The sequence below is a fragment of the Vicugna pacos genome, unplaced genomic scaffold, assembly GCF_048564905.1.
Source record: "Vicugna pacos unplaced genomic scaffold, VicPac4 scaffold_19, whole genome shotgun sequence".
NCBI classification, from domain to species: Eukaryota; Metazoa; Chordata; class Mammalia; order Artiodactyla; family Camelidae; genus Vicugna; species Vicugna pacos.
The window spans coordinates 73,047,244-73,075,077 of NW_027328740.1; the positions used below are offsets into that span (position 1 = coordinate 73,047,244).

General features: G+C 39.6%; 2 protein-coding genes across 2 annotated transcripts in view; both read left to right on the forward strand.

Annotated features, from left to right (window-relative positions):
• Positions 1-210, forward strand: part of LOC140693524 (trafficking protein particle complex subunit 9-like) — a 54,365-nt gene extending 54,155 nt beyond the window's left edge. Inside the window, exon 5 of the mRNA XM_072957344.1 lies at positions 163-210. The gene's annotated coding sequence lies outside the window, so the exon portion shown is untranslated. The remainder of the gene's footprint in view (positions 1-162) is intronic.
• The window catches only part of LOC140693509 (uncharacterized), a 311,246-nt gene that overhangs the window by 90,495 nt on the left and 192,917 nt on the right, over positions 1-27,834 (forward strand). The gene's annotated exons all lie outside the window — the stretch shown is intronic.

Below are 27,834 nucleotides of genomic sequence, written 5' to 3' on the forward strand. Positions count from 1 at the left end.
CATAGGCAGAATATAAGTTGTGATCACTTTAAAAATGGTTTCATTACTGAAATTTCAGTAGGAAAGATCCAGTTTATCTTATTTCCGCCTCTCTTTAAAAGTAACAAGGAAAGAAGACAGAGAAAGCAGAGGATGATTTCTGTTCTTCCTCTCGGCTTGCAGGTGCCCTCACCTCCAGTGGCATCCATCCAGACACCAGCACTGACACTGGCCGTGCTCAGAACTGCCTCAGCCCTGAAGACACATCTGACAAATGGAAGGGGGCCGCGCCCTGTTACAGCAGGTGCTCTCACTTTGTGGGTCCTTATGTAACTGCGCGGTGTTATTCAGGATCGCCCTTTCTACACTTTGTGACGCTGCTGCGGTGTCTCCTAGTTATTTGTTCCTGTAAGTACTCGTGTAATTTTCCAATGTGTGGTACTAGACATCTAAAAATGCATTTTTCAGATGAAAAATAGTGTGTATTTAATATAAATGTATGAAAAAAGGGTCAAATGGATCTATCCTGGTGCCAGTACTCAGAGATAATAATTAACACATTAACATCTATTTTCTGTTCTTTTCATCAGTGTGTATTACCTCTGTCATAAAAACCAGCGAGCAATGTGTGCCTGTATACTGTGTGGAGACCTCCATTTTCCATTCGGCTTATTACACATTTTTCTACAATATTCTATCTCCCCTGGCATGATTTTTAATGACTAGTATAGCATTCTGTCTTGTGGAGTCCTCGTCCATTTTACTTTGGACTTAAATAAACTTTTAAATTCCAAGTATACTTAACTGAAATTCTGAAAAGAGATCTGTTGTGGTACCGAAAGTCCCCTACATCCCTTCCCCTTTTTTCCTGAGAGTAAAAACTGCTGACAATGTGGAGTATATATTTCATGACCTTTATGCCTATGTCATATAAATAAACACATACATACACGTATATGAGAAATCTATGTCTATGTGTGTGTATATATGCTTTATTGAAAAATAAGGCCATACTATATGTTTTCTGCAGCTCGGTTTATTCACTCAGGTATATATCACAGACGTCCTCTCTCTCCAGACTCACCCGGTCCTTTCAGATAGAGTAGAGGGTTTTCCTGATATGCAGGTTTGGTCTCTTGTGTAAGGACACCTTTCGTGGGAGCGTACTGTGGACAAGGCCTTGGACCACGCCGAAACACCGGAACTTTAGTGCCCACAGCTCACCGTGATTTACCGCATCATTGTCTTGATGGTGGACACTTAAGTTTTCTCCATTTTCCACTGTCAGAAAGGGTGTTTGACTGGCATACTTCTTATACAAACATTCCTGTGATCTTGTATGAGTATTATTTTCGTTAAGTTTTCTGGAAATTTAGTCCTTGGATGTGACAACTACATAAATCACAGGCTCCTTTCAAGTGAATCAAGAAATTCCTTCTCCTGTGGGGCATGAAAAGATGTAGAATAACTTATGTAACCAATTCTCTATCGCTGGATATGATTTCACTTCAGCTTTTCTTCTCACCATTGTAAACAGTGTTGTGTAAATGCTCTGATAAGTACATCTTTTTGAACTGAATTTTTCTAAATGAAACGATTCCAAAATGTGGAGTTCAGCCTGTGTGTACACACGTTTTTCAGAGTTTACATATCCATTGACATGTCATCCTCCAAAAGATCGCTCACAGTTTGTTCTCTCAAAGATGGACACTAGCTAGAATATCTTTTAAAAATATGTGCCAATATGATGAGCAAAAGTACTTTTTCATTGTTTTAATTTGCACTTGATGACCAGTGAGGTATTGAGCATTTTTCACTCATTAGCCATCTGACTTTTAAAAAGTGAATGATCTCTTTTGTCCTTTGCACACATTTAAGTGAGGCAGCTTCTTGTTGCTTTGTGACAGCTCTATGTATATTATGAACATTAACCCCTTGTCTTCATCAACATGTATCAGAGAGCTTTTCCTTGTCATATTTTGCCTTTCATTTTGTTCAGTAGGTTCATTTTTGTTGTGGCCCAAAATAATCTTAAGATTGTAAATGTCTTCTTTTTGGGTTTTATTCCTGATATTATTCTTAGAAATACTTTCTTATAATGGTATAAATTTCTTCTGTAGGTTTTTTTAATCTCTAAGATGGAGATGATGATGGTACTTGTTATAGTGAAGAGAAGTTGAATTAATATGAGCAAAGAATTATATTCGCTGTTATTAGTACTTTCTAATATTCACATCACATTCTGTAATTTTTCTTGCGGTCATTATGACTGGAATAGAATTTGTTTTTTCCAGGGGATTCTCTGATTGTCCCAAGACAATTATTGAATTCCTACTTTGCTTTTTAACTTGAAATCCCACCTGTAAAGAATACTTATGTACACTAGAGTCTCTTTTTGAGCTCATGGTTTATTTTTATCAATCTTACTTTCTTACACTAGCACTATATCTTACATATTGTAAACATTTATTTAATATCTGACAGTGCGATTTTTTGATTCTCTTTTCGATCCCAAATTTTCTTGGTTAGTATTATGACTTTATTATTCCTGAAGAATTCTAATATAATTTTTCAAGTTAAAAAAAAAAAGAAGTGCTGTCGTGGGATTTTTTAGTACTTTTGAATTATCTTTAGGAGAACGTACATTTTTACAAAACTGCTTTCCTCCATACAAAATGTTGATGTCTCTACTTTCACACCTCTTACTTTACCCCACAGTACAGTCCTGTACTTCCACCATGTACAACATGGGCATTATTTTTGAGTTTATTCCAGATTATTGTTGATGTTTTTGTTAATTATTTAAGTCAGAATTTTTTGCTATTGTATATTTTAACTGTTAAAACTGACACCTAGGAAGGCAGATTCGGTTTGTAAATACTCACTTTGTAACTTCTCATTTAAAATTGTAAGTATTAAGTACTTGTTACAGAATCCTTTCTTTTCTGTTTTTAAAAATTTGTTTCCAAGATTCTCAAAATGGTCATAGCAAAGTAGTATAGGTGGGGACAGAGATGGAGAGAGGTAGTGTGGCTCATGTACAAACTGTGAGCACTTTCATGGCTGTGTTTACGCTGGAAAAGCCGCTGAAGAGTCCAGGATAAAACAGGGGTGGCTTTGTATGCAGTTGAAAGCCAGCTTTCTTGCCTGGTGAAGCCTGGTGGGCGTGACAGGTAGATGATCAAGGTCGAATGGAGGTTATTGGCTGCACAGAGCGCTGTGTCTGAGAACTGGAGAATATCGCCATGGGAAATGCTTGGTGCCAGGAACAAAGCAGAGGAGCTGGGGACCCTGTGTGTTAAGGAATTTCCAGCCCTCGGAGTGGGAAGATCAGACTCTGCATTCAGATCTGAGTTTGAATTCATCCTCTTTAGTTTACTTGTCCTCTGACTTTTGTCAAGCTATATACCCTATTTCACTTCCTGTTTTCTTATCTCTCAAAATAGGAGAATTACAGCCTGCTGCCAGATTGTTTGATCAGGTTAAATAATTAGTGTCTATAAGATGCCACGTACAGTCACAAGCTCAGTGAGAAATGGGCTGTCACCTGTTCTTCTGCAACTCAGTGCTTGACAAGACATGTGGGAAAGCCAGTCCCTAATTTGTGTGTGATGCAAGTAGGAACAAAATTAATGTCTTGCCTTTCCCTAGCAGTATACTTACAGCTTTGCTTCATTTACTTCTTTCCTCCTTTCCTTTCCCCTTTCCCATCCTCCACCAAAAGATCCTGAGACTCTCTCAGAATAGTAGATTCAAATTACTTTAAAGGTTGGCTCATCCTCATGAAATGATAGTAACATAAAAAAAATCTGTGCACATCCCAGAATACATTGTATTTGATTTACACACACACGTGTGCACACATACACACACACAATCAGGCTACCTTCCACTTGCAGAGGGATAAGGACCACTTTTTCTGAGTTTTCACTCACTGAGCTTGAGAACAATGTCTCTTACACAGACTTTCACCAGGCTTCGTGCATGGTGTTTTTAATTGAATTTCGGCTTTGTGGCCATAGATATAGTCTCCTAATAGAAGAGAGAAAGTGGAGACATAGACATTCCGCTGAGATATTGGTGTCATCATATTTTAGTTGGAAAGGACTTAAGACAGCATAGAGTCGTAATATTATATGGGTGAGAATCCATGATGTTGTAACTTGGACAAGAACATGGACCTTCTGCCGTCTTGTCCACAAAGGTGAAGAGGCAACTGGGCAGGGGATGGTAGGGATCCTTCTTGCTTGAGTTCCATGTTCTTGCTAGTTTTCATTGCTCAGTTGCCTTTAGTTTATGTCCATGAGGCCTCTCATGGGAAGGTCACTCTGTCCTGATAGATTGAGTTTCTTATCAGCAAAAAGCTCTGGACCCACTCATATTTCCCAGAGTTTTCTGCTGACCTGCTGACACTTTATATAATTGAGACCTAAGAAACTACAGAATATAAAATCCTTATTGTTATTGTTTGCCCTCGAGTTCCATAGGAAGGGGTGCTGTCTCAGGCTGTCTAAAGCCAGATCTGAACAAAGATAGGGTGACAGGCTGTGCTGCTGGTCCTCCACAGTTGAAGGGGATTTCCAACTTAGCTTTATATTCAAGGCAGATGAGTTCAAATCTTGCCTTTACCAGTTATTATCTTTGTGAATTTGGGGAGAAACTGTACTTTTTGTGTCCAAATTTGTTTATCTGTAAGTAAGTTCAGTATTTATTTTAAGGTTTCTGTTTTAGAATTGAATGAGCTAATACTCTCATTTATACCTAAAATAGTGATCTCATGGTTCTATGCTGGTGCCTTGGTAGTTGATTACTAAGGGACTCCGCAGTGAGATTGGGGGTGGGGGACCCTGGATAATAGAGCTTATATTCCAGGATATGCTTGTAAAAGACTGGATGTGCAGTGGATTTTTAGTAAATATCTACTCCTTTCCTAATCTGCATTGATTGTGTATATATCTTTATACTAATATATGAACAATTTTTATTGCAATTTAAATATCTGTAGTATTTACAATATCTAGTTATAAAAATACGTGAAATAAAAAGATTTGAATTTATTTTCTTTTCAATAAGCAAAACAAAATAAAATAGAAAAGAAAAAAGTTTTGAAGGAGTAGAAATAATTTTATTTCTGTGGAATCAATTCCTTGTAATAGGTTTTTTGTTCATGTTGTTAAAAAGCATATAAAATTGATAGGTTGTGAAATACTGGAAATGAGGAAACAGTGGAGACATACTACCTCTAAGGCAGTCAATTTGTTACCAAGTCCAAACTCGTTCTGCTTGCTGCATGACAGGCCAATTAATCGGGAGATGAGATGTTGGAGTAAGGAAAAGAGACTTTATTTGTAAAGCTGGCAGACCCAGAAAATGGCATATTGTTATCCAGTAGAACTCTCTTCCCCAGGGCAGAATTCAGTCTCCTTTTATACTAAAAAGCGGCGGGGATGTGGCTGGTTGTTGCAAACTTCTTGCTGTATGAATTGTTTGTCCTTGAAATCCTTTGTTCCTGCAGCTGTCCATGTGGGTCAAATTATGGTGCCCCTGTAAAACCTCCAAAAAAAAGAAAGGTTATTCACTATTTTACAACTTGCCATCTATACATAAGTGTAGAAGAGCAAATATCCTTAAAGGTCAGAGCCCGGAGAATAGACCCTCCTGGATATTTCAGGCTAAAGGCAACTTTCTTTTACAAAAGGTGCAGAGATAGCAAGTCTGAGCCTAGAAAACAAGGTACAGGATTAAAGCCAAATGAACACATCTAACATGGAGTGAAATTTGTTCTTTCTATTACAATTTCTTTTTCTCCCTCATAAATAATTTTAGTAAGAAACATGAGCAATTTTTTTATTTTTGCTTCTTAATAAAGGACTACAACTACAATTTAGTGAGCAGGGATGCTGTGCGTGCCTTGGTGTCACAGCAAACTCTTGTTGGTGGTGCAACATGCCTGATGCCCCATGAGTGTTGGTGAGGGTCCCCCTAACCAGGGGCTCTATTCAGGAACCACCATATGCGCGTTGACCTCTGGCACCTCTTTTTCAGTTGCAGGAAATTTTTTCAGATTCTATGATAGAAAAATCACTCCAGCTAGGGATAATCAGGGAATAAAGGAAGAGGAAAAGGGCTTGAAGTAGAGTAGAAGAGAAAGACAGAAGCTCAGGGAGCCTGGGGGCTTGGCAGCGCTGCCTCGGGAGAGAGAGGAGCAGAGGTGTGGATGGGACCGGCTACAGAACCAGCTCCTGCAGCTTTCCCTGCACCCAAGCCACACAGCTTTTAATAGGGCCCAGGACTCTCTCCTGGCTGGATGTCACCCTGGGCAGAACCTTGAGAATCGAAGGTAAGGGGTGGGCAGCACTCACCTAGGGGGTCACTGAGGACTTTGGTCAAGTCCACATTGACTTTTCCAGTCAAGTGCCTTCACCTGTTCTTTATCTCAGGATCTGAGAAGCAGGAGCAAGGAACTCAGGGAGAGATCCAGGAAGATATCTGACTGTGTTAAGAGACGACTGTCACAGTGACACTGGGAGCGAAGACACTTGCAGCAAAGTAAAATAACTTCACAACTATTGCATCAGAGCTGCATGTGTGAGAGAGCCTAAGCCTGTCTCAGAGTGCAGGGGACAAGCGGAATGGAATGGTAAAATTAACACTGACAATTGAAATTTTGTTAAATAGCCTGCTACTTTTAATTTTATCACTTCAATGTATGCAGGTGTATTTCTATGAGCATTTATAGGTTCACACAACCCCACCAGCCCCTCTTGCCCCCATGGGGGATGGGATTTCTCAAGCACAGTGCCCCTCCTGCTTGCTTGGGCCACGCTGCGGGTCCTCACCTGGGGCCGGACTGCTACAGTACACTGAGTCCCCGAGGCACGGCCTGGGATACATGACAGGAACAACTGTGCTCTTGGCTGAGGGCCTCCATTTCCCCCTGCAGTGTAAGAATGCCGGTGACTCAGTTAGAAGCATGCATCCAAGCCGTCCTTCCGTGTCATCACCATCTAGAAGCGGTGCCTGAATCTTCTGAATTTCTGCAGAATGTGGTTTACAATCACCTTGAACAAGTGAGTGTGTGTCCTCTTTCAAGTGGAGGAGTTACTGCCGTTTTCCTGGAACTTACTCATCACTAGTCCATCTGATTTTTCTGTGCTAGGATTCAGTATGGCCTGCTAATAACTCTGCAGTCAGATCTAGAAACCCTGATGAAGAGGATTATTTATTTTCTTTCTTTATATGATAGTATTTTACTTTCAAATTTCTGAGTTTTCAGTTCTTGGAGGAATTTTTTCGGGGGTTGGAGAAACAACTTTGCTCTTACCATCTTTGTGACCTGTTGCTATATGCGTCTCACCTGTCTTCTGTCACTTGTGAGGCGGTACTATTTTTGACCCTGTCCGGGTTGTTCATATTTTAAAACATAAAATCTGTAAAAGTACAGTCCCTTTTACTCCGAAGACATTCCACAAATACTCCTTTAATCTGGGTATGGTTTTAAGAAGACACAATAATTGGAATATATACTTGCAGGTTGCCAGTGCAAAATCCCCAAATTAATAGTCAAGCTCAACATCTAAAATCTTTCTAATCTACCATGGATTTGTATGGATAAGTGAAGTAGTTTGCTAAGAACTCAATCCTCCCAAGCTGATGCTCTGCCAGATGGTGGAGCCGAGGGACGAGGGTGTGTCCTGCCCTTCCTGAGCTGACAGTTTCATGGCAAAGACCTTCACCAGGTGAAGAAATTGAAGTTTCTTCTAAGAACAGTGGGTCTGAAATGAGTCCAAAAGCGTGGGAGAGACACAATCACATTTGTCTCAAGTAGGGGAGAGTGGCTGTGGGGCCACTTGGGAGACTCATGAGTCCAGGTGGGCAGTGTTGTTGGCTTCCACTTGAGCGGTGGGACGGTCAGTGGGTAAAAGCGAACAGATTGAAGGCATGTTTAGATGGTAAAGAGGAAAGGATCAATGATTTCTGTGAAGGTAGGATGGAGTAAGGCCCAGGTTTCTGGGTGGATTAATGAGTTAAATAATGGTCCTGCTGTGTTCTGAGGAGGGAAAGCAGCAGAGGGAGTTCTGGGGGAAAACTGATGAGTTCAGCTGTGGGTAAAGTGAAAGGCTGTTAGATGTGTGGTCTGGGAGCTCTGGTGAGAGCCAGCAGTGAGTAGGGGGCGGGAGAGAGACTTTCAAATCATTTTGTCTTGTGAAAATACATACAAGAATGAGTAATGACACAACCCCTGTATATTCTGGATTTAAAACCCAGTAACATTTTGCTATATTGACTGCAGGGGTTCTTAATTTTTTAATAGAAATAAAATAAATAGAAACAAAATAGTGGAGTTAATGAATATCTTAGAGTTGATGTGTGTCCTTGTATGTATTTTCATACCTCATCTGTTTATAAACATAATCTACAAAAAGTTAACTTGCTTAGCATTAGAGTTAAACAGAGGGACGTGACACACTCTGTTGGTGGTTCAAGGTGATTTCTTGGGCAAATTATGTAGCCTCTCTGTGCCTTAGTTGCATCTTCTGTGACTGCCCCCATGCCCCTCATCACAGCTGATTTCCTAGACTAGAAGTTGGGAGGGAGGCTGCTGAAGGGAGTAAGAGGTGGCAACTGCTAGGGTCACTGAAGAGAGAGACAAAAACAGATTAAAGCCGAGAAACTGAGTGCTAATACCCTCAAAGGAGAAAGAATCCCTTAGTTTTTTGAGCCACTTAGCCTAAGAGAAAGAAAATCATGTGGATCCAAAGCTCTTGAGCATATGAGTATTGTGGGTGGGAGGGTTTCATCAGAAAAGGGTTGAGAAAAGGCCTTTTGGTTTCCCTTTACGTTTCCAGTAAGGATGAGGTGCAGAAGAAAAACCACCCGTTTCACAGTTGAAGGTGCTGTTTTGTGCGAAACTGACTGAAGGTTGGAAACCATTCATCAGTGGTGCTGGCAAAAGAAGAGACTTCTGGATTGGGTGGGGCACTTGCTGTGACTTCCAGGTGACCTGCTGGCTGGGGGCTGTGAGGCGGGCAGTAGGTTTGCAGTGTGACCTGGGTATAATCCCTGGCAGTGAGGCTGCTGATCTGACTAGCAGAGCTGGGCAGACACCGTCCTAACGGGGCTGCTCGGGATGAGGCCTGGGACACCTGCCATGCTGAGGGCGAGAGGAGAGCTCCCCTGAGGTTGTGTCCCTGTGAAGATTAGAAACGTCCTCCTGCAGGGGAGGAAGAGCCTCTGAGCAGCGGGCCGGATGCACAGGCAAGACCAGCCTGAGCACGGAGATTTCAGGAAGCCGGAATTCATACAGGCCCGAACAGCCTTGTTCCTGAGAAACTGGAGGGAAAAGATGCTGCAAATGCAGGCTAAGTTCAGACACTATTGTGTGTCATGAGTGATAGGAAAAGACTGTTCAGGCAGCCACGAGAGAACCCTGTGGTTGTCCCAGTTGGGCGTCACACAGGAGGGAGGAGCAGAGTTATATACTTTGCCACTTATTAGCTGTGTGACTTTGAGCAATATCACCCCACTTCTCTCTATATATGTCTACATCTGTAAAGAGACACAGTGACAAGCTCGTGTCATCAGAATGCTTTGTTTAACTCTGATCCCCTTTGTCCAGTCCTGTCAGTGCTGCCCTGCAAGGTTCTGCAGCGGCTGCTCTTGCCCTGTGATGGGAGGGCATAAAAGGGCATTGTAGCACCCGAGGGCAGAAAGGGGTTGCTTTAAAAGCAGACATGTAGCCTCCTGCAGCTGCAGACCTGCAGGCAGTTTGGTTCATGGTCGTGGAGAGGACTTTGGAGGCCTTAGCGTCGTCTTAAGACTTGTTTTCCCTTGGGGACCTGATTTGCCTTTGCAGATTAATGTTGAAGATTTGGGCTTCTGGCAAAGCTGTTTTCAGAGATGGGTATATACGTAAAATATCATATAAAATAAAATGATTTATTTAACGTGAGCGACTTTGCAGCTGTTGGGAAGAGCTGTGTTGGCCTGGTCTCCACGGAGGACACCAAGGGTCAGCAGAGCGTGCGGGAGGGACGGCAGCCTGCAGTGCTTCTGCGGGGGGTTCTCCCCAGCATGGTGCTCTGCTTTGTTGACTCTTCTCTGAGTTTGGTTGCCAGAGGAGCAGAGAGCAAAGTAATGAGTTCTGGAGGGATTGTATAATGACAGGAAGAAATAGGAACCTGGAGATTTTCTGGACTAAAACACGCTTTTGGTTCCTGATTCAGTGTGTTCCATTACAGAATTGATGAGTTGTGTCTATTCTGGGACTTCATTGAAATAAACGTTCAGCCTAAATGTTAAGGGATTTGGTTTATTTGGCTGGAGGACTCGAGCCGGGATGACAGCCTCTCAGATCACTCTGAGGGACTGCTCCCAAGAGGTAGGGGAGGAGCTAGGATAAATAGAATCTTTACAACAAAGATCAGGTAATTGGAACAATAAAATATTGCTTGTTATCTAAAGAAAACCAGATATCTCAAGTTCAAGTATTTAGTGGTTTTCTATGTATGGTGGGAAGCAAACATTTGGGTCATTGAATTCATTCCTTTGGCAAGCCCCTGGCTATCTAGGGCCAGTATCCTGTCCTTTCTTACTCTGAGTCTGCTCAGAGGGCACCACTGTGAGTGGCTGAGAGGCCGGGCTGTAGGCATGTACTCGCTGGGGTTTGGCAGCAGCCGCTGATGACTCGGATTCAGCATTCTTTGTTTACTGTCATGGTTGCAGTATTTTCATGCACATTGTAGTATTTTCATTCACAGTGTTCCCCCTTGGTCCTAAATTCGACCAATATTTTGAGAGAAATTTCATGACCAATTTTGTCCCACGTTGCTAGGATGGCTCATTCCTAGTTCAGGTGAAGAATCTTCTGAGTTGCCATTCAAGGTGTTAGTTTTTTTTATCAGGCCCTGTTGATACTTAAAGTTCTCTGGATCACCTGTCTTACTACTCTATTATGATCCAGGAAGTGTTTACCCATCTTTGCTCATTCCCATAAATAGAATCACACTATTATATTTATTTTATTCAGGGTTATAAATTTTATCTGTTTCTTCAAGATGTTTAGCCATCATCCATCTTGTGGGCCTAGTTACACATTGGGAAATGTAATAGACAACAATTTTATAAAATAGACAGGATATAAGTAATACAGCTAGTAACGTTAATAAAGTCACGAGTAAGAATTTAATAGTCGAGAAGTTGTATTTTTGGGTTAAAATTTTGCTTGTGTTTCTGAGTTTGATCCTATGAGAAAGTTCATATTTATGGTCAGGGTCAGAGCAGGTATTAATTGGCCAGTTGAAATCTCCCACCTTGTAAGATCAACAGTGGCCTAAACAGAACTATAATTTCTTTTTAGAATAATGTTTCTGAGGGCTACCTAGTTAGAGCCTTGGAGTAGGGAAACCCACCAAGGTAACACAGAAGTACTAGACATAGGTAATTTATCATAAACTTAACAATTGGAGTAGTTCATAATCAAAGGTTGGAGAAATTATCAAAGTAATTGGTATACAGTCCTGGTCCGGTGTCTTGGGTCAGCAGTCTAGCTCAGATGTCGTCTTCTTCTCATCCTGGTATGGAAGCTTTTTCTCCATTTGGGCATTGTTTTAAGGTGAGCAGCGCTCTATAAGCCAGTGCACTGCAGGGGCTGTTTCAGATAGGAAATGAATCCGAGACTCCGTTTCCTTCAGCTTTGGTGTGTATGGTCTAGTTAAGAGTATCTGAAAAAGGGTCTTTCCATTCAGGTTGGAGACAGTTCTTTAAGTCATGCCTGTTGCAGTATGTATAATCCCCTGGCTGCAGGTCATGGGGCATTGGAATTTTACCCAAGGATAGATTAATGAGCTTCAGAATCAAACCTAGAGTATTCTTTTCATAATTCAATTAAACTGTACAGCAGTGTGACATAACAGCAAGGAATGATCTGGGATGTGTCTTAGTAAATATGGACCTCAATTAACAAAACTAGAATTTAATATCAACTAAAATATAATTTTTTCTCTCTAAAGTTACCCTCAGTTTTCTCAAATATAGCCAAATCAAGATTAATTTCTTTACAAATTAAATCTGATTATTTGATCATATAGGCTTTTTAAATTGACTGTGTTGGAAGTTTTAATACGGAGTCTCAGGGTAGAATGTTAATAAGGTTTTCTAAGGCCAAGAAAGCCACGTCAAGGCTTTTCATGGATTTTTGCCTTACAGATTTAGGTAAATTCTATTCTCTTTAAAATCTTTAAAATACCTTTATACTCCTATATCTCTTAGGAGATGATCTCCCTAATTTGTCTGATAGAGCCACTGGGGACCTAAGTATTTTTAGTCTTTTGAGGGATCAGATAGAGAGAAAAGATAACTGTTCCAAGTCTGTATACATAGTTATAATTTATCAAATTGCTGTGAACCATAACTAGCTTAAGGAGAAGGGATTCTTTATGTCTGGGAAACAGGTTAAAAGGCAGTAGTATTTCAAACAATATCAAAAATTATAACCATATTCAGCTGGTTAATCAGTCCCATGTAACTAATTCTTTTAATGAGAGTTTTCATTAGAACTTTAAAATGTCTTACCCAGTTTAGTTCAGTGCTGTAGTTTGAAATTTATTAGAAATCAGTAAATCTCCTTGAAGAGAAAGCATTTTGCAAAACCATCAGAAGAAAACAATTAACTGTCTATAAATGACAAAAGATTTAAAAGCATGGTTAAACACCGTTACACTATAATCAATAAAGAAACCTGTTCACTATACCCATAATTATCACTGGTAACATTTCAGATAAACCAGAATTTTAGGGAGTCCATATAATTTCTATAATACCTATATTAATAATATTTCTCATTCAATATAACCTTAGAATTTTTATGATTCATTTGACAATTCCATGTTATTTAAAATGCCAAATGAAACTTTATAGTTAAAAATCTCTCTTTGGGATGTTTCAGGGGCCTTCTGTAGCATCCCAAACTTAACTGGAGATTAAAAGAATTTTAATTAATTAAATTAATTTTTATTTATTTAATTAGAATTTTATATTTGGGGAGCTTTTTGAAAGATTTCAGAACACTTGATCAGATAAACATATAGATCACTGTAAAGTAGTACTAATTCATTAACAAGAAAATATGTCAAATGTAAAGGCAGAACAGATCAGCTAAGTGGTATAAGAAGTTTTACAATCTGTTACTGAAGGTGGATTAATATTTTAAGAAAATTTTTTCCTCTTAACAGAGAGAAAACCAAATCTAATCTTGTTCCAGCTAACTTCTAAGATTCATTTACGTTGCCCAATTTGATTCTAAACTTAGCCAATTCTGACCACGTACAAAACTTTCCTCAGGGTTCCTTTTCCACAAGCCTTCCACAGCTTTCTATACTTATATTAGTGTGTCCCTTATTTTGTCTTCCATTCAGAGGTAACCAGCTTCAGGAGAAAGTCACTATTTTTCATTAACAAAGTATTATTCCATTCTTACATCTTCCTTTACGCATTTATATTACTTTCCTAGGATACTGAGATCATTCCCTTACTAATAGAGACTATTTCTGTGTGACACCAACCATTTATTGATAATTCTAAACACCTTTAGTTTCACTGTAAGAGGAAGTTAAATGTTAAGTAATTCATCTTTCAATCTTATTTTATCTGAAAATGGCATAGATATTTAATAAAATCTTGTCATTTAACTTAATTTAGCACAACTCTAGAATTTAAAGATATCAAACATTTAGAGATTATTTTAAGCATACATTTTAAAAATATATTTTAAATATTTACCCAAAGCTCTCATCTCATTTGCATTTAATTTACTTAAAATTTTACCACAGCACATTACTGTTATTTTTTTTTTGACAAATCTGCAACAGATATAACAGGATCTTATTTGACTTTCATTAAACCTAGGTACAGTAAAGCTATTATAGTTAAGATGGATGATTTTAAAGATGTCTATATTTATTAGAACATACTTAAACTAAACAATATCAAATATTACCTTAATATTGAATATTTTCCAATTCACATGACACTGAAAGTCAATTTGTTAAGTTTTTATTTTAAAAATACTTAATTTTTAAGCTCTTATATTTTTACATCAATTAAGCAGAGCTCTTTGACTTCGAAATTTTTTTTTTTAGCAGTAGAAATATCTCACTTCTATAATCTGTATGCAGGCTTATAAACAGACAAAAGCTAGAGATCTCATAGCTTCACTTTAAAACTTACTTATATTTATAATAATAGTTGGAGTAAGCTGAATTTGCTTGCTCAAATCACTAAGGCTTACTATTTATGAAACAGATAATTAAGATTTCCTCACAAAGTCTGAAGGACCCGTCAGAGTTCTGAGTTCTAAAATGCCAAAAATTTCATGGCCTCAAGTTTTATTTCGTTGAGCTAATTAGGCTCAGTCCTAGGTCACTGTTTGTTGTATTTATATTTCTGATCTGCAAGACAAAGACACTCTCTTCCAGGTCCCCAGATAAATGCTCTGTCACCCAGACCCAATTTTATCTCCTTAATTGGCATTTTTGTATCAGTGAGAAGAGCTGTAAACAAAGAATTCCATGTTTTAAAACTAAGGTTTTCTTTATTTTGTCTTCCAAAGCTTGCATAAGACATTTATTAAGGTCTCTTTTCCTTGAGTTATAAGTTAAACCCAGGGTAAACCTATATTTTTTTTTTTAGCTACTCAAATTACTTTTTAGATTTACGTTATATTGGACGTCTCAAGTAACTATATTGGTTTCCTTTAATTTGTTCAATTAATATTTTCAGAGGGATAGACATGTGCCCAGCCTTATAATACCAAGAAGGGGAAGCGTTTTTCCACTGAAACATATCTATCCCACAACATAAGCAAAAGGTTTATATAAAGACCATCTAAATATACCAATTTCACAAACTTTTATCTCAATTTTATTAAATCTTATACCTTTAATTTTTATATTTATTAAGTTTAATCAATAATTCTTATTTCTAGAAGGAGTGACAGAAACCTTTTTTTGTGGGTGTACATTGTATATAATTTTATAGAAGTCTCTAGGATGCCCAAGTTTCAGCCAAAGAGCTTAGGCCCTTCTCGATTTTTAATTTCATTAATTGGTCTGTTGTCCCAATCCTTGATCAAGTATTTCAGTCTACATATAAATATATTTTAAACTGTGGTAAATAAAACGGACTTGTATGAACTTTAATGTTGGGGGGGAGTAGGTGAACTCTTTGGCCCTTTTTTTTTAACTTTACGTAGTGTAGTATCAAAACCCTGTATGTAAATCCAAAAATGTCCATTTTATTTATCTCATTCAAAATAACCATATAAAAATATTTATCCTTTTGGGATAAGGCACTTATCTGTTTTTTTGACATTTTTACAATCCTTTTTCCAGTTATTCAACCTAATTAACATTAATTATACTAAGTTTTTATTAGCATCTCTAGAAACATTTATCAGAAAGGAAAAACAAAAATGTAGCTTTTCAAACCAGTTATATTTTTATATCTGAGTTCTTAGGTTAACCATTAGATATATTTTTCTGCATTTAAACTTTATTTTAATAGGTACCAATAAAACAGCCGTTTATAATGAGATCTCTTTAAACTTTCACCAATTAAAAAGTTTTTCCAAATTAAAAAATCCATCATATGGCCATCAATTTATATATAAATAAATAAATATATATATATATATATATATATATATATATAGTGATTTTAAACCAATAAGATGAAGAGGCCCTTCCACATGAGAGTCGGGGTGTTGCCTAAATAAAATTCAAAGGTTTACTCTCCAAAAGCTTAAAGCCTTTGTGGTCCAGGCTGATGCAACAAAGTTTAAGATGGCAAAATATCTGAAAATTGGTACAATCAAAGAATTGCTTAGAATCCCAATTTATTTGCGTGGCCACCGTATGTACACAATACTTGAACCTTTTGTATGGCAGAGTCCAAGGTTTCCTTTAAAAACTAAACTAAACATATATATACTTACATGCACACACTTAAAACATCCAGAGAAAGATAAAACGTTTACATTTCAAGGACACAGGAAGAGAAATCCAAGTTCCCACTAAAGGGGATTTTGTTTTTATAAGTTCAGAATGCCAAAAAATGTTTTTATCAGGCCTGGTTATTTCCAGAGTGAGTTTTTTTTTTTTCTTATTCCCGATTAATGTTGTAAGTTTTGTATGTACATAAATCTGGCTGGGGTTTTACTTGGAGACTGGCAATCTGTCATTTCTTTTTCTTTTCTTTTCTGTTCTTTATTTTTTTTTTGAAAGTTCTATTCCCCATTGTAAGGTCGGGTTCTCAGAATAAATTTGCTAGTAAGATTTCCCACAGGGACAACTCTGTGGCATGAAGTCTTTGTGTCTACCACTCCTGGAAGATTCCCTGTCACCCGAGAATGCTGTTACCAGCCAGGAGGATGGTCCAAAATTTGGAGTTGAAAGTTTCCTCATAAGAGTTTTACTTTTATCCTGAAAAATTCAATGGAGGTAACCAAATTGAGGAAAACATTAGACCAGCCTCTTACCTAACCACTCAGTCCTGAACCCAGTGTCTTTCAACTTGGACCCACTCGGGATGTCTCCACTGGGTGGGTAATTCACCTCAGTTTCTTTCAACTGGAGGGCCACGTACCTGGATACACCGCCAGATAAAACTTAGGATCATCAACCAATATGTGAGATCTGAGAACCAGGAGAGACTCAGCCAAATTCATCTGGACCCCCCGAGGAGGCGGATGAGCACAAAGGGCCACTGCTGGTACCAAGGCTCTGGTTACTTGGAGAGTTCAGGTGGAGAGAAATCTGCTGTGGTGCTTCATGGTGTCCAAAACTGTTGACTGAAATAAACGTGCAGCCTAAAAGTTAAGAGTTATGTTTCATTTGGCGGGAGGACTCGAGCCAGGATGACCGTCTCTCAGAACTCTCTGAGGGACTGCTCCCAAGAGGTTGAGGAAGAGCTAGGATATATAGGAGCTTTACAACAAAGACCAGGTTGTTGGAACAATAAAAGATTACTTGTTATCTAAAGAAAGCCAGGTATCTGAAGTTCAAGAATTTAGTGATTTTGTATGAATGGGAGGAAGCAAATATTAGGACTCACTGAATTCATTTTTTAGACAAGCACCTAGCTATCTCGGGCCAGTAGCCCGTCCTTTCTTATTCTGAGTCTGCTCAGAGGGCACCATTGTGAGTTGCTGCAGTGGCTGGGCTGCAGGCCTGTCCTCGCCGGGGAGTGGCGGAAGCCTTTAATGACTTGGTATCAGTATTCTTTGTTTACTGACATGGTTGCAGTATTCTCATTCACATTGTAGTATTTTCGTTCACAGACCGAATATGGATAATCTGCAAACTTGGAAAGCAACCGAGATGGAATTACTGCAGATACCTTCTGCTTTAATAAGCCGTGTGCAAACATAAACACGGAGGAAGCATACACTTGGATTTGGAGGTGTAGGAAAGGGATCCTGCACATTGCAGGAGAACGCAATGCAGAATTCCTTAAGTCCAACTTTCTTTACTGTAGTGGTTTCTGAGAACAGTTTATGGTAATTAAACAACATTGACAAACGGTGGCACACATTGCTTTTAAGAGATGGCCGGCTGCAAACTTTTATATTGGACAGGTGGAATTCATAGGCAAGTGGTCAGGTGGATGGGAGAGAGATGGAGCCAAGGCCTGGGCCCAGATTCCGGTTTAAATTGCCATTTCTTCACCATAGGACCTTGGAATAGAATGCATACTCTCAACCTGTTGGTGAATCTGTGAAATGGGCATGATAATATTCATTTCTTCCTGGGATTGTTGTAAGATCTAAAGAGTATTATAGCACACATGAAGCATTTAACACCCTGGCACTTAGCAGTGTTCACTGTGTGGGGCCGCCCCGCTTAGCGTGCGTCAGAGCCGTAAAGGCAGCATTTGTCTGTTGAGGATGCACTTGGAGCCCCTTGGCTAGGTTGTGAATTTGTTGATTTCCTTTAATACTTGTAACTCTGTGTGACATGGGCAGTTATTTTCATGGACAGATGAGGAATCTCAGGGTAAAGAAGACTGTGTAATTTGCCCAAGGTCAGACCATAATTTTGGGTGCAGGGGCCTCAGTTCAGCATGGGCCCCTGGGCCTTCTGCTCTCTCCGTTCAGCACCAGAGCCAGATATGGAGTTGGCTGTTTCCCTGCCCAGAATATCCGGCAGGACCCAAGACACACCTGGCCCTGTGCTGCTTGAGCAAAAACTCCGGAGGAGAGGGAGTTACAAAAGGGATAAACATAAAAACAGACGACAGCAAACTGTGATCAGCTCTGAGAAGGAAAGGAACACGTCTCGCCGTGCAGAGCTGGGAGCTTTCCCGTCTGGGCTGCTCTGGGGGTGTTCATCTCAGCTAAACAATTTCTGCTGTTGCAGCAAGGCAGGAAGGCAGGGCGCATGTGGGCAGGTAGACAGGGCCTCATTGATCGTACTCATTCCCCATTAAGCGGCAGCTTTCACGGGCACTTACCTAGTAAACATTGGCCATAATCTTCACGCAATTTGCTTGGTAGTTTTATTGACCCCAGCTTTGAGATGAGGTCATTGAAGCTGGGGAGTTTGTTGCATGCCCGTGATTACCTTGCAAATACCCCCACTGGTCTTTCAACCTAGACTGGTGTGGCTGTCATGCCCCATCCCTGTGAATGGCATCGTGTAGCTTCTCCCAAGTGGCCCAAGTGACTGACATTGATATGCTTAATTCGTAGGAAATGGTATGTGGCAATAAGAGAAAAAGATAGTAAGAAATTGTTTGGAAAACAAGAAAAAAACCTATTCTTCCCCAGCTGGGGGAGCGTAACCTGTATCACCCACCCTAATCACTGCCTGTCACCTCCTCCCTGAGGATTCTGTGTTCAGAAGCCACTCTGAGCCTTGGGAGAACATTTTTCCTCATGACACTTTTGACTAGGACCCGCGACATCTCTGTCCCTGGTTAACACTCTCTTCAAAGCCGTTTAAATTTTTTGCAGGTTCCTCCACTCTGATGTAAGAATACCCTGTATAACTTCTTGATGCAGCTCCTTAATGAAGATCTTGTGATGGAAACCTAGCCAAAACTGGGATGTATGCACATAGTGACTGCAACTTCAGCACATTGTGAGTTCATAATCAGAGGGGTGGGTGACTCAGGAAAGGCTTTTTTAAGGTAACAAGGGGAAAGTGAAAGGACGCTTGCTGTGTGAGAAAGAAACATCTCGGTCACAGCCAGCAAGACACCTGTGTTCATGATGGGGTGTGGCGAGTGCAGAGTTCTCACAAAGAAAGAAGTGATGTGATGGGAGGGAGGACAGTTGGGTAATTTATTGGGGAGGAAAAAAGTGGGCTGAACATTTCCTGGTTGAACAAGAGGATTGTGACATGACGTGCTTGTATTTTGGAGAGAAGGGTTTTGTGGGGACAGGCCTAGGAGTACGCTGTATGGCTGGGGAGTCAGCACAACAGAGAAACACAGAGAACCGGGCAGACCCCAAGGCCCAAGCTGGGGGAGAGGCTGCCCGCAAATTGGAACCCTGGAAGCTGGTTCTGTCCCTTAGCTGGGGCCTCAGACGTCACTTCACAGCCCAGTCCTGTTGATACAAGAATAAAAAACGTTGGGCATGAGAAGGGCTGTGTCCCAGGCTTTCGTTGAGCCCCTGGGATGTGCCCCACCAGATTTTGTTCTTTGACTTCATGCAGTAAAGAATTCAAGAGCAAGCCAGTGTTGAGTAAAGGTATATATATTCAGACAGATACATTGAAATGCAAGAGAAACGTCACGAGGTGTGGGGGTTTCATGCACAGATTAGAAGTAGGTACACACCCCACAGACAGAAGGTCTGTCTTCTCCAAAGAGGGACAGAGAGTGGTGACCGCGAGGTGGCGCTGTGTTGCTTGTTTTCTTGGGCTTGGTGGTTTCATATGCTAATAAGTAGAAGGACCAGCCTTAGGGCAAGGGGCTAGGATTCCCAGGGAGTTGGCCATTTCCCACCCTTTGACCTTTTGTGGCTATCATTGGGACTGCCATGGTGCCTGGGGCATGTTATTCACCAGGTTACTATTACAATGGATGTTTACTGAATCTCAAGATCTGCTAGAAGTTAAATCTCTTCATCCTGAGCCTCAAGGCCTATTGGGGGTTGAATCCTTCACCATTTTGATGTCAATTGCTGCGGCCTTCCTTGAATGGCTGTGCTCTTCCCCCTTCCATCCTGTATCACTGTGATGACACAAAGACAGCAAAGGCCGGGCCCTAACCGTGCTCCTGCATTTAACGGCAGGAGGTGTGGTGTGGGCTTATGATGACTCTGAGTGGTGAGAAGGATGTTTCAGATTTTCCCACGTGAGACATGGCGACTTACCAGCAGCCTCCCCAGATTTATCTCACGGGCATTATCGCTTGTGTTGTTATGGAAACAAAAGGCCAGCCAAGAAATAAGAATCACACAGAGGGTTGGAGTACTGAGATTTATTACGCTGGCGGGCTCAGAGGGGTTTCTTTTCCAAAGCTCTGAGCACCTCCAAGACGTGCACATGAGGTTTTATAGGGTTAATTACAAGTATGGGGCTAATACCCAATAAGGCTCAAACAACAAAAAGCAAGGAATCAGTACACTGAAGCTTATCAATTTGGAACAGATCACGTTACTGACAACTGTTGACCTTGGATTTTCGGGTTAGCTTATTAGCCCAGTAAACTGACACTAATCTTCAGATATACCAGGTAGCCCAGCAAAACTTAGATCAGGAAACCGACACTTATCACACTTTGATTTGTGACTTAGCTTGTTAGGCCAGCTGTGGTTTTCCTTCAGTGTCACTTATCTTTTGAATTTTTCTTTTTTTCTTTTTTTTAATATTTAATCCAAATTTAATATCAGGGTTCTTTGGGAAAGAAATTTCTCTTTTTCTTTTCTTTGGTGATCTTTTAGGGGGGCAGTTAATTAGATGTATTTACCTGTTAGTGGAAGCCCTGGGGCTTCAACCCAGGACCCCGTGCACGCTAAGCACACGCTCTACCACCCGCCCCATCATCTTTTCTTTTTGGTTTCGCTGCCAAGAATCCTACAGCTGAATTTCTAGTCAGCCTTAACACTTGCCCTGACTTCATGGAATCCATTTTTATGAGTTTACTTCCCCCTGGTTTCATTTAAGTATTGAATCTCCATTTTCTCTTCACTCTCCGTTTTGCCTTTTGTTGTTATGGTTGTTAAGCTGTGTTTAACAGAATTGTTTAAATTCTCTTTTAGCAAGAGGCTGAATGTAAATAAATATGTAAGCAAACAGCACAATTAAATGCTTTTATACATTCTGAGCTGTTTAGTAGTAACTTAAAAACCGAATTGAATATTAAAGTGATAGCATTTTAAAAATATTTTTTAATTTTTCATAAAAATATAGCTGATTTAAAATATGATATTAGTTTCAGGTGTACAATAGATGCTCCATTTATAGTTACTGTAAAACATTGTCTGTATTCCCTGTGTTGTAAGATACATCCCTCTAGCGTGTTTACATTACATGTTGCAGTTTGTATAAGAAAGTTGGGTAACGCAGAGTCTGGAACGTGGCTGTGTATGACTCAGGTTCACGCTCACCCTGCCTGTCAGAGCTCAGGCCTTCACTCCTTTCTGCAGGGGAGCGAGTGGAGGCAGCTCTCATCAGCGCTGGCACCACCCTCTGAGTGGCAGTGACAGCAGTGACTGTGTGTGGACGTGCAAATTGTTTTTCCAAGAGCTTTATATGCGTTTCTGCATTTAATAATTAAAGCCCTCCTGTGAGGAAGCGTTTTAAGTTTTTAATGCATAATACATTTTATTTTGATATTGATAGATTTCAAACCTCTGGAAAATTTACAGGAGTAGTACAATAAACGCTTAGATACAGTTCACTTTAAAGGGCACTATTTGGCTTTCTGTGTCTGGCTTATTTTAGCATAAAGTTTCAAGGTTCATCCATAATTGTAGCCTGAATCAGTACTTTATTCTTTTTGCTTGATAATATCCTTTTCCTTTGTTTTCGTTTTTGGTCTATTTAAAAATATTTTCATTGAAGTCTTGTTATTTTATAATTTTGTGTTAGTTTCTTGTGTACAGCACAACACTTCAGCTAAATAGGAACCTACCTGTATTCATTTTCATCCTCTTTTTAAACATAAGTTACTATAAGATATTAAATATATTCTCCTGTGCTATACAGTATAAACTTGCTGTTTATTCTTTACATACTCAGTATCTGCAAATCTTGAACTCCCAGTTTATTCCTTCCCACACCCTCTCCCCACTGGTAACCATAGTTTGGTTTCTATGTCTCTGTGTCTGTTTCTGTTCTGTAGATAAGTTTATTTTTTTGTTTCTTTCTATTTTTTTTTTTAGAGTCCACATGTGAGCAATCTCATGTGGTATTTTCCTTTCTCTTTCTGGCTTACTTCACTTAGAATGACATTCTCCAGGTCCATTGATGTTGCTGCCAATGTCATTATTTTATTATTATTTTATGGCTGAATAGTAGTCTATTGGACAAATATGCTACAACCTCTTTATCCAGTCATCTCTCAGTGGACATTTCGGTTGCTTCCATGTCTTGATATTGTAAATAGTGCTGCTGTGTACATTGGGGTGTAGGTGTCTTTTTCAATTAGGGTTCCTTCTGGATATATGCCCAGGAGTGGGATTGCTGGGTCATCTGGGAGGTCAATTTTATGTCTTTAGAGGAACATCTATACACTTTTCCACAATGGCTCCACCAAACTGTATCCCCACCACAGTGTAGGTGTGTTCCCAATTCTCCGCAGACTTTCCATTATTTATTGTCAGTGAACTTCTGAATGATGGCTATTCTGACTGGTGAGAGGTGATACTTGATTGCAGTTTTGATTTGCATTTCTCTGATAATGATATTGAATATTTTTTATGTGGCTACAGGCCGTTTGTACGTCTTCATTGGAGAAATGTTTCTTTAGGACTTCTGCCAATTTTTGAATTGAATTGTTTGTTTTTCTTTCTTATTAAGTGTAAAAGCTGTTTACATATTCTGGGAATTAAGCCCCTAGCAGTTTCATTTATTGTAAATATTTTCTCCCATTCCATAGGTTGGTTGTCTTTTTGTTTTGCTTACTGTTTCCATAACTGTGCAAAAGCTTGTAAGTTTAATTAGATCCCTCTTGTATATGTTTGGTTGTTTTTCTATTGCTTGAGTAGACTGCTCTAGGAAAACATTGCTGAGATGTATGTCAGATGTTTTGCCTATGGTTGCTTCTAAGAGGTTTATAGTGTCTTGTCTACATGTTTAAGTCTTTAACACATTTTGTATTCATTTTTGTATATTCTGTGAGGGAGTAGTCTAACTTCAATGATTTACATGCAGCTGTTAAGTTTTCCCTACACCATTTGCTGAAGAGGCTGTCTTTACTCCATTGTATGTTCTCACCTCCTTTGTCAAAGTTTCAATGACCAAAAGTTTGTGGGCCTATTCTTGGTAATTTTGTTTATCCATTCATTGATGGATGGATATTGTTAGTAACTTTTGGCTACTCTGAATGATACTGCTATGAATATTGATGTGAAATTTTTATGAGAATATGTTTTCATTCTGTTGGCTGTACATTTGCCCCGCCATATCTGTAGTTTCCACTACATGAATCCAGATGGTTGATTGTAAAGGGACTCGAACATCCTTGGATTATGGTATCCAGGGTGTGGGGTTCCTGAAACCAACCCCCCAAGGATATTGAGAGATGACTCTATATGTAGGAGTGGAATTGCTGAGACATATAACTCTAAGCTTTTGAGGAAATACCAGACTTCTCCAAAGAAGCTGCAACATTTTTCCTTTCCCCTGGCCGCATATGAGGTTTCTCTGCCTCCTGAACGACATTTGTTATTGTCCATGTTTTGGTTATAACCATCCTAGTGGGTGTAAAATGAGATCTCATTTTGTTTTTGACTTCCCTAGTGATGCTGAGCATCTTTTCATATGATTATTGGCCATTTGTATATCTATTTAAATTCGTGGTAAATTTAAAAATTGGGTGTATTTTTTTGTATTGTTCAGTTGTAAGCATTCGTTATATATCCTGGATACTACTCTCTTATTAGATACATGCTTTGCAAAATTTTTCTTCTATTCTGCACATTGTCCTTTAACTATATTTTTTTAAACATTAAAACAATTTCTTTACAAGGGAGGTAGTTTGATGTAAAGATTTATTTTATTTTTTTGCAAAGCACGCACTCTCTGACTTGAGATACCCTTTTCCCCTGTCATTTCACTTTCTTGATGATGTCCTTTGTAAGAAAAAGGTTTTAGTTTTGATGAAGTCCAGTTTATCTGCTTTTTCCTTCTATCACTTGTGCTCTTGGTTTTGTATCTAGGAAACCAAAGCCTATCCTAGGCCCACAAAGATTTATACTGTGTCTTCTTTTAGAAAGTTTATAGGTTTAATTTTTACATTTCTGTCTGTGATCTATTTTCAATTAATTTTATTTGTTATATAAAATATGGGTGTTCAGATTCCAGATTGATTCTTTTGCCTGCAGATACCCAGCTGTCCCTGAACCATTAGTTGAATAGACTATTCTTTCAATGGAGTGTTTTTGGCCCCCTAGTGGAAAAGTGTCTGTAAATGTAAGTTTTTCCCCGTGGGTTTTTATTGTGTCTCTTAGACTTATTTATCCAAACTTATGCCAGTATCATACTGACTTAGTACTATAGCATTTTAGTACACTTTAAAGTGAGTCCTCCAACTTTACTCTTCTTTTTCAAGGTTGTTTTTGCTGTCCTGGGCCCCTTGCACGTCCATGTGAATTTTGGGATCAGTTTTTCAATTTTGCATAGAAGTCAGCTGGAATTTTGATAGGGATTCCACTGAATATATAGTTCACTTTGAGGATTCTTAACATTTTTAATAATATTGTCAATCATTCCATGAAAATGGGATGTCTTCCATATATGTAGATCTTTTAAAATTTATTCTGGTGATACTTCAAAAAGTTCAATGTACAAATCTTGTAAATTTTTGTTAAATGTATCTCTCACTTTATTTTTAATGCTGTTATAAATGGAAAGGCTGAATTTCTTATGGGTGGGACTATGTATCAATCTTCTTATTTGTAGAATTCCTTCACAACAAATACCCTTGGTATATATTTGCTACATAAATCTATCCACAACTATTCCCCGCCCCGTGTTATAAGAAACCAAGACCCAAGGTAAGCTACTTGAAAACACCTATGTGGAAGAGAGAAATGAGACCCTTGGGTGGGTCTTTGTGCAGATGATACTGAGAGCTTATTCTGAATGGCTTCTTCTTAATTACTTTTAAACAACCCTTTCAGTGTATTTAGTCAGATACATTAAGATTATGCCCTTTTGATGTGCGGAGTAGCTAAGACTATAATTTTCAAATAAATTCTAGTGAGAGTGTTGTACTTGAAACCTAATTTGCATCAATCTTTGAAGATTTATGTTTCAGGAGCTTTGACTAAAGAACAACTGTCTTTATTCTATAATGAGAACTAAATGCTCAAGCAACATGTAAGAGTTTGAGCAAACTGCCCCCGCCCCGTAGTGCTGGGTGGCTGCAGCTGTAACTGGAGTCAGCACTTACCTCTCCCAGTATGCTTGTGCTGATCTGCTCAAAGTGGTTCGTCCAACAGTTTGTCAGTAGTCTGTTGGACAAAGTCATAAAACATTGATTGAAGGTTGCTAGAATGCAATATATTCTTATTAATATTAAGTAAGCACATATTGAATGCTTACTGTATGATGGAATTGTCCCTCAGCCTCACATGAATATTATTTCTCTTGAAACCTCACATATTTCCTTGTTATTCTCACTTTACAGATAAGGAGACTGAGAATTAGGTCTTCTCTCTTTTGGGAGGAGCTCATTATTAATGATGGGCAGTTGTAAGGAAAAAGATATTGATTCATCATGAGAAAACATTTTTGTGAGAGTCAGCAATGAAGAAGATGAACACTGAAGAAGGTGATCATTGTTCGAGTGAGACAAGCCCTGGGTTGTGCGGAGTCAGCATCCCTGTCCTAGACACGGCACGTGTAGAGCTGCGTGGTGGGTGAGGCGGCGCGGCCGTGCAGGGAAAGAGGATGCTGGGGCCTTAGGCTGTGCTCAGGCCTGGTTGGGCTTTCTCCTAAGGGGAGTGAACCATCATTGACAGATTTTAAGTAGGAGAGTGGGGTGCTCTCATAGTTCATATTTGTCTTCTAGAATGTTTGGAAACATTTAGAAGGCTTGGCAGGAGATGATGTGATGAGTCAGAGTAGGGTGGCTGCGAGGTGTAGCAGTGTCCAATTTTCAAGTGGTTTTCAGGCCCAGGCTTGTGGCTTAGTAGCCGTGTCAGTTTGAATGACGCACGCAAGGAAGTGAAACAATTTATCTAATCAATTGAAGCAGTGATGTACCCAATTCCCAGGACTATTGTGGAGATCCAGTGAGATACACTGTGCAGTGTGCAGTGTGGTCTCCAGCAGAGAGTCAGTGCTGAGTGAGTGCCAGTGAGTATCTGGTAGGTCAGTTGAGGGTAGTGGGACTCGGAGTCTGAGGATATCTGGTCCCTGAAGGAGGGGTCCATTCACATCTGTGAGTGATGGGCCTGAGTTGGGAGACGCAGGGAGACCTTACCCCCCGACCAGGGGCCCTGGTAAGGACGGCTATGGGAGGAACACCGTGAAGTCAGCTCTTTGCATGTGGAGTTGGAGCTGCCTTTGAGACAACTAACTGCAGTGTCACGAGCTTAAAGAGGAGATCTGGGCCCAGGTTGTGCATTTTCCTAAAATCTCAACTCCTAAGGACGCTGAAGTATTGATCACTGAACGTGAAGTCATACTTTAAAGGACAAACGAATAGTAGTATTATCCCTGTCATCAAAGCTCACGTCTATTTATTCATCACTCACTTTGCTAATTGTGTACTTACAGAGCTCACTTCACCATCCTCCCGTGGGCTCAGGCTCCACAGAAAAGAGCTGGTGAGACTCCCTCTTTTCTAGAATAAGACACATTTAGCTTGTAGACTTCTGTACCTCGCCAGACTTAGGATATTAGTTTGTTGGTTTAATTGTATTTTCTGTTGCCCATGTCCTGACAGGAGAGAAATTTTACCTCATGGTCATGTTTCAATTAGCTGTTACTGAGAATTGCTGATCTGATACATAGTGTATGTATTATATTAACTTTGTAGAGTAGTTATCATTTTTCTGTCTTTGCCCGTTAATTTGTTTGCCCCTTCAGTGTTCTATTCTTTTTGGGGCCTTATTTTTTTTTTAATTAAAAAATGTCTGTTAGCAGTTAAAAAAAAAAGCAAAGAAAAAATGCACATGAGAACTAAATTTAGAAAATGTCTAGTGTGTTTTCTGTCTCGGCAATGGAGGGTTCTAGAAACTCCTGAAAACCTTCATTACACAAGTTCCTTAAAACGCTGATTGAGAAATAAAACCTTCCTACCTCATCTTTCAAGCTGCACAACTCATTGTCAAGAAAGTGAGGGAAAATTCTCAGAAGCCAAGACAAATGAGAAAGCAGGGTTTCTGAGAGATACGTGAGCGTTAGAAGCCGTGGTGTGCTGGTTGGCTCCTGAACTGATTTTCAGTTGCCTTGACAGGAGGGAAGCAGGTGAGCCCCAGACCTCTCACACTAGGAGTTGGATGGGTGATCATAAAATGGGCCAAGCCCATCCTGAGAATCTTGCTTTACTAAAGGGTGAAATAGGAAAAAAAATTCCTCAAGACAAGAAAGTAAGAAAAGTCAATTTTGGTGGAAGAGGGGAAAAATAACAAATCCAAATTAAGGATATAGTTTAAAGCTGTTCTGGCATGAGAGT